Source organism: Ruditapes philippinarum, unplaced genomic scaffold (assembly GCF_026571515.1).
Source record: "Ruditapes philippinarum isolate M1 unplaced genomic scaffold, ASM2657151v2 ctg3484_1_1_1_1, whole genome shotgun sequence".
NCBI classification, from domain to species: Eukaryota; Metazoa; Mollusca; class Bivalvia; order Venerida; family Veneridae; genus Ruditapes; species Ruditapes philippinarum.
The window spans coordinates 21,349-29,919 of NW_026859872.1; positions in this window are offsets into that span (position 1 = coordinate 21,349).

An 8,571-nucleotide genomic window follows, 5' to 3' on the forward strand; every position below is an offset into this window, starting at 1 on the left:
TTCTAAAGTGTAAGTGCACATCTAATGCACTCTAATGCCATAGACAGTGTATCAAATTGTATAGTTAACAAATACATTAATCTGAGTTTATTACTCTAGTAATGTCAAAATAAATAGGTAATGTGTCCCAGTGTACATGTTTGTAAACTTACATAACCCAAACATATATGACAATCATTTATATGCAGCAATATATGAATGATAAAGTTTTTTATAACAAATTTCCATTAAATACAACATGCTAGCAACGTTATATAAACTAATAGTTACATAAACTGTTGAGGCTATTACTAAATCATAAAACTGTACATTTGCTCATGACAAGAATTTAACTTTATAGATATGTTTGTTTGCTGCAATTTATCAATGTAATCCCAGTCTCTTGAAAACTGAAGTAACAAACATGCAATATTTTACCCAAAATGAAATTAAATTTATTTCAAGGTGATACATCTCTGTGACAGATTCTATGCCTGCCTATTAGTGGTATGTCAAAGTAGAGCCGTCATTGATTTATACACGGATTTATATCCGTGATTTATAGCAAAGCATATTGACCATACATCAATATCAGATGACAAATATCAGCGATACATCAATATTTACTCTAATTTCTTGTATATATTTCACTTTCATACATGTTTAAATGGTTTTAGTAAAATATATGTTCTGATTTCTGTTCGTATCCTGTTCATAAATGTCCTTTGCATGATTTTTACCTAACCAGTTTTATTCATCACTGCTATGAAATGTGTTCATAATGTAACAACAGCTTAGTGTTAGACATGACCACCTGTTTTTGTATATGTTTTGGGTAAATCTTCATAATTTTGACATTAAAATAAATAATCAAAATTATTGATTTTTTTTAACTGTGTATCGATTATTGATCAACAGAAAAATATCAAGGATACATCAATATCGTCTCTATTGATGACATTGGTCAAAAACAGGTATTAAAATAAGGAAAGCAAGTATGAAAACAAGGTAAACAAGTATAAAAACAAGGAGAACAAGTATTAGTTTTAGCAAATTTAATCAACAGGTGATAAGTTATTCAGCATCAAGTAACAAATAAAATGTTTAAACACAATCACTTCATGGCACACATCTCCATGTTTACATAAATAACAATTTTGTATTATCAAAACTTTTTTCATGGCATTTCTTAATTCAACTTACAATTATGTATCACATCCCCGTTTTCTGAGATCGGATAATTAACTTCAAAGTATCCCTACACAATATATTCATCCTCTTCCATATCTCACTGACAACTGTGAGATATTTTTCATATATTTTTATAGGCATGCACAACATTTACATTTCTCTATATTCCTTTACTGCAAACATCAAAGTATATAACAGGAAGCAGACATCAATTCTATTTGAATAAATACGGTAAAGTGTCTCACTGACAACTGTGAGATATATTTTATATTTTCATTAACATGCATTGTGAAAGTGATGATAAAAAAAATCTATTTAAAATATTCCCCAAAAAATGTCTTTCTCTTCAATCATATGCTTATCAATGAAAAAAGTTGATTTTCTTGACAAATGTCTTGTAGAAAGTGATACTAAATATATTTCACTGATAAAATCCAGTACATTATAAAATAACACAAAATACATTCAAAAACCAACTCGTTTATAAATGAACTATTTTCTTCATTTTATTAGTTCTTGAGCATCTCAATTTAGATTGCAATTTGACAAGAGACAGATAAATGTTGTAATCCCGGTTGTTCTTGTTTTTTTTTTAATCAGTGACAAAAAAGATTCAAATTCTTCAACTGTACCTTTGTTTTAGTGACAAAAAGACAAAGTCTTCATGTAAGATCTATAAAAAAACTAACAACTTGGACAATTGTTCCAAAAACCCAATTTGTTTCAAGTATTATCTGATACAAAATGCTATTTAGCTTACTTGGGTACAAAAACAAGAATCTCTATACAATCTGTATAAACTGGAAACTGTATTCTCGACTGATTAACGTGTTTTAAAAGCAATCATTGTGCACATTGAAGGTATGTTTCTTTAATACAGAGGGTCAAATATAAAAGTTGTTTTTGTTTTTTTCAGTTCTGTAAAATCCCTCACACATTCAATCATCTACAAAACATCATATTATCTGTAGATTATCTGTGGTTGCTATGGTAACAAGATAATCTGTGGTTTCTAAGGTAACACGATATATCACATCTTGCCACGGTTAAAGTATGATTAAAACATGCATTAAAATAAAACATGACAAAGTTGTCAGCCTAAAAACACAATTGAAACCTTTTTTCCTCTACTAAAACAACAATCAAAATGTATGGAATGTATTTTGTGTGTGTGTTAGTGAAATGGCTACAAAAGTGAAACTTATTGCAAAATAAATAATATGCACAATATCCAATGAAATAAATGTTGATTTTTTCTATACTCTACTAATGAGAATAATTAAATAAGATCATAAATACCTTTTTTTGAAAAAAAAAATCATATCCAAAAGGAGTTTATGAAAGTTAAACAGATTTGCAGGAATTGAAATTTTACGTCAACTTTTTTTACATTGTAGAAAATTTAGTCTACAACTTATAAAAAGACCTTTCCCACTTTTATGTCCAGCAAAAAAAGTTATTCCAGGTAAAAATGTAAAAAAATAAACTTAATGCACAATTACACACTACCTGTACTACATCAAAACAAGAGAGCCATGATGGCCCTAAATCGCTCACATGTTGACAAAAACTCCAGAAAAAAATATCCCTATTCAGTGAAAAAAAACAATCAAAAATATTTTGGTACAATAGCACCCATGAATCATTCTTACCAAGTTTCATCAAATTTGCTGAACGGTTTAAGAGAGGATGTCATTTAAAGCTTATTACAATTCTCAGGTGAGCTAAAAAATAAATACAGGAAAATAATTAATAAAAAAAAATGGTTGATTTTGAACGACAGTGATATAATGATAGGAGAAATGAGTTGCGCCATGAGGAAACCAACTAGTGCAGTTTGCGAACAGCATGGGTCCAGAACAGCCTGCGCATCCGCACAGTTTGGTCAGGATCCATGCTGTTCACTATCAGTTTCTCTACTTGAAATAGGGTTTGTAACTGTAAGAGAACAGCATGGATCCTGATCAGACTGCGTGAATGCGCAGACTGGTCTGGATCCATGCAGGTCACAAACGCGCTGTATTGGTTTTGTCATGGCGCAGCTCAAATGTACATGCTTTATTGCTAAATATACAATAAGTAATGATATGAAGCATATATTTAAATGAAAGACTCTTCACAGTATATACAAACACCTCAACATCTCCATTAAAACAACGACAGTCTTTATCTTACATTACATTCTTTACCAAAAAAAAAAATGACCTCTACATGTACCTTAACTTTTATATTTTCTGATGAAGTCCATGTGATAGCCAAAATGTCAGAACAAAACTAAAAATATTATTCTATTTCTTTTATTTGCATTCCACCTATCAACTCACTTATTTAATTTAGTCATTTTACCAATCAAAGCCAGATACCACAACAACTTGAAAGGTAAAGATAAAAGATTTAATGGAAAAAAAAATTAAAAAACAAAAAAAAAACAACAACAAAAAACAATGAAAATAGAAAAAAAAGATTTTGCCTCCTCGGTCAAATGTCAAATACATGCTTATAAAAAGAAAATGAATCCAATGTTGTTTTAAAAAATAAATTTAAAGTCAAATATTATTTAGTAAATAAATAAACATGGAGACACAATTTAATGATAATCAGAAATATTTGGTTTTCGTTATGCAAGGCAAGTGCTGCTCACAGCTATTTTTTTGCATCATCTCAAATTATTGCTAAAATCTGACTGATGTGTTAAAATAAATGTATTTAATAAATAAAAAAACAAGAGGGCCATGATGGCCCTGAGGTCGCTCACCTGTATATAGCCCACCCCCCCACCCCCCAGGCCAATTTTTACCCAAGGGCTTTTATTTGTTTATTTAAACAGACTTGGTAGACACCCATAAAAAGATGTTTCATGCTAAACATCTAAGTTCTAGCTCATTGAGTTTTTTAAAAGAAGATTTTTTAAGTTTTTACTATACACATATAGTTAAAAACAATGACACCCCTGGGGCAGGGCCAGTTTTCACCCCCGGACTTTTATTTGAACAAACTTTGTAAATATTTACTTAAAGATGTTTCATGCTTAATATCTAAACTCTAGCTATTTGGGTTTTTTCAAAGAAGATTTTTAAGTTTTTGCTATACATATATAAGGAAAATCAATGACCCCCGGGGCGGGCCAGTTTTGACCCCAGGGCTTTTATTTGAACATACTTGGTAGACAACCATTAGAACATGTTTCATGCTAAATATCTTAGCTCTAGCTCTTTGGGTTCTTTAAAAGTAGATTTTTTAAGTTTTTACTATATGCATATAGGGAAAATCAATGACCCCCCTGGAGCGGGGCCAATTTTGACCCCAGGGCTTTTATTTGAATAAACTTGGTAGACATTCATTAGAAGATGTTTCGTGCTTAATATCTAAGCTCTAGCTCTTACAGTTCTTTAAAAGAAGATTTTAAGTTTTTACTATATGCATATAGGGAAAATCAATGACCCCCCGGGGCGGGGCCAATTTTGACCCCAGGGCTTTTATTTGAACAAACTTGGTAGACACTCACTAGAAGATGCTTCATGCTAAATATCTTAGCTCTAGCTCTTTGGGTTCTGTAAAAGAAGATTTTTTAAGTTTTTACTATATGCATATAGGGAAAATCAATGACCCCCCGGGGCGGGGCCAATTTTGACCCCAGGGCTTTTATTTGAACAAACTTAGTAGACACTCACTAGAAGATGTTTCAGGCCAAATATCTTAGCTCTAGCTCTTTGGGTTCTTTAAAAGAAGATTTTTTAAGTTTTTACTATATGCATATAGGGAAAATCTATGACCCCCTGGGGCGGGGCCAATTTTGACCCCAGGGCTTTTATTTGAACAAACTTAGTAGACACTCACTAGAAGATGTTTCAGGCCAAATATCTTAGCTCTAGCTCTTTGGGTTCTTTAAAAGAAGATTTTTTAAGTTTTTACTATATGCATATAGGAAAATCTATGACCCCCTGGGGCGGGGCCAATTTTGACCCCAGGGCTTTAATTTGAACAAACTTGGTAGACACTCATTAGAAGATGTTTCATGCCAAATATCTAAGCTCTAGCTCTTAGGGTTGTTTAAAAGAAGATATTTAAAGATTTTTCTTTCGGTTGCCATGGCAACCAGAGTTCTGCATGGAATTAAATTCTTTGAACAATTTTTAAAGGTGACCACCAAAGGAACATTCCTGTGAAGTTTGGATGAAATTGGCTCAGCGGTTTATGAGGAGATGTCATTTAAAGAAAAGTTTACGGACGGACGGACGGACGCCGGACGAAAAGCGATCACAAAAGCTCACCCTGTCACAAAGTGACAGGTGAGCTAAAAATTAAATGACATAAATTTTCAATTCCACAATGAATTTACGAAAAAAATGTTTTGTTTTTTCCTTTTTTTTTTTAAAAAAAAACAACAACAAAAAACTACCTTCAATGAATTGATATAAATTTAAACAAAAATTTAGACACTTTACACTTTCACTTAAAAACACTTACTGATTACCTTAAAATTTATATTTCACTATTTATCTGAACAACAAAGCTTGTAAAATATTATTGTGAAAGTTCACAATATATTTGTAAAATCTTCACAATTCAAAAGAAAAAAGCACTATTCAAATAGCTAAGTTATCCAATCTTTTCCACACTTCACACTTGAAAAAAAAGTTGAAGTTTTGTCTTAAGTACTGTAAATAAATTCCAGAGTGTTCAATGCATCACTTTCATATCTCAACAAACCTAACCCTTGTAGGGCTGGTGGCAGTAAAAGAAGACCTACACCACCTAGCCAGACCAGCCTGCACATCAGTACTGTCTCACTTCATACTGTTGACTGCTCAATCTGATACACCCCCACCTCCACCACCATCTTAAACTATTTATGGAAAGTTCAAAATAGGGCAAGTTTGTTACAAATTTCAGCAGAGTTCAGGTTAAATATTAAGTTATGAAAGTGTTACAGTGAACCTCTGAAAATAAGCACTAATGTTGATTCAGTCAAAATATCAGTCATCATCTACATGGTAAAATGCATCCCAAATTCAAATACGGTAACAAATTAGATATAAATAATATGATAAAATCATGAGACTAAACAGAAATATAATTCCAGATTAAACAATTGTTAATATCAATTAATCATTAATAATTGAAGTTATTACAGTTTTAGACGGATGACAAAGTCAATTGTTTATAAATGTGTCTATGTTTCATAAGTGTCCATTGTTTAAGCATATAGATTGTATAGTACAATATTGACTCATTTCAAGTCTCATTTCTTAAACACTAAATCTAACTTAAATTTAATTTTCCCATGTTAAAACTAGTTCACAATCCATGCATTGGAATTTCCTCTTTTTTTTTTATTAAATAACAAATTTATCATAAATCACACAATGAATGAAGGATGGATGATTGGTAGTGTCTCCACCATTGTTGTTCATTTTCTCCACAAGTGTTGTTCAACTCTCCACAACTGACTATTGCTAACTCTTAGACTGCCAGAACTTTGGAAGTCCCTCAAATCGTTTGTATGTATAATTTATAAACACCCAGTCTTTATTATTTGGTTGCTCTTTAGCAATGTCTGGCTTCTGGGCTAAGGAATATGCTGAAATATAATTAAAAAACTTTGGGTTATTAGGAGCAAATTATTCGAAAATGTATTTTAAATTTGTGTTTGCTAATTTATTTCCTATCAGAAAGTAAAATGTGCTAAAATTCTATGGGAAAGATTATATTCTTTAGCTGCGTATGTGAAATGATAGAAATTTTCTTGAGTTATGCCCCTTTTTAAAAAGAACTGTTTTAAACTTTGCATGATACCTGAAGCATGCTTGATTTTGAGTAATCTGCCCTTGAAAATTACAGTACTTAAAACATCTTTACGAGAACATTCATATTGTCATAAATAGTATTATGTAATGTATTATGTATTGTGTCATGTATATCAACATAGTCGAAGGCAAGAAGCCCCCCAAAAATGATCTATGAGATGAGAGACACAGACTTTAACCACTCGGCTATCCTTCAAGATACCTATTATCAAATGGCTTACAAATTTCCAGACACAGTAAAAGCATGATCATCAGATTAACTACTGATATCCTCTCGGCTTAAATCACTATTAACAATTCTACGTAAGTAAATACTATACACTTTATACGCCATTTGAGGTCTACATCTGGAAACTCGTCAAAGTTGGATGTGTCGTCAAAACTTTTAATTTCTATTGGAATGGCAGCAGGGCGGTCTCTGTAATTACAAAGTAACAACATATTATTATACTATTGATAACATCTTAAACTAGTAATGTGTATTTCTAGATAAATTTTCCATACTAAATGTTTGTTATGTTGACTTTTATTGAATATTTGTAACCATATTATCTATATACCCAGCTGCTGAAAATTTATAATTTTTTTTTTAAGTTTCCGTCAAAGGAATTTTGCAGTATTACAAATTCATTATTAAGAAGTTTGACATGATTATATGGATGGGTATAAAATGTCGGTTGTTACATCAGCTTAAAACTGTTTATACTAGACAAAATATCTTTTTTATCTAATAATCTATATTTTAGAAGAGTTTCCTTTCCTTTCTGTGGTTGGATTTTAGGTATTAGGCTTTGAACAAACAGTGTTAAGAAACAAATGAATTTAAGTCAGTTTTTAGGCACTTAGCCATAATGTCCCCTTAATAAATTGTTCATTTTCTACTTTAAATACTGTACTTATCAACATCACAAATAAGCTTTAAATATTAAACAATTTTTTCTCTCTCAGATTTTTCAAAAATTTGATTTGAAATAAAATGTTTTAGAGATTGCAATGAAATAAATCTTGCAAAGTAGCATAATTTTATTAAAAAGCAATTTCAATATATTAAGATATTATATATAATTTCTTTAATTTGTTTAGGTATGACAAATTAGCATGACTTTGCAAAATTACACACCATTACGTCACATTTTCATTTTTTTTTCTAATCAAAGTATTCATGAGTAAGTCCAAATACTGGTTATAACTTTCATCATTTACTATATATCATTCATCATTAAAACTATTTGTTCATCAATAAGTAAAAAATAAATTTATCTTTTCTTCCTTTTTTAAATAAATGATGAATATAATAGTGTCTCTTTAGTGTAAAACTTTATCCATATATCATGACAGATGCGCGCTTATGAAACAAAGGGCACGCAGTTATCTTTCGTGCTTGATAATTGAGATAATAAAAGAGACAAAAGCCTGAATAATGCAGAAATTTACAAAGAATATTTTTAATGACCTAACATTGTTAAGAGTCTAGAAAATTTACATACAATAAAGATTCCAGGATATGCATGAAGTTTAAAAGTAAACACCTTCAAAAGTTTTGAAGATTGATCTTCACAATTTTTAAAAAGAATTATAATCTCAAAAGCTTAAG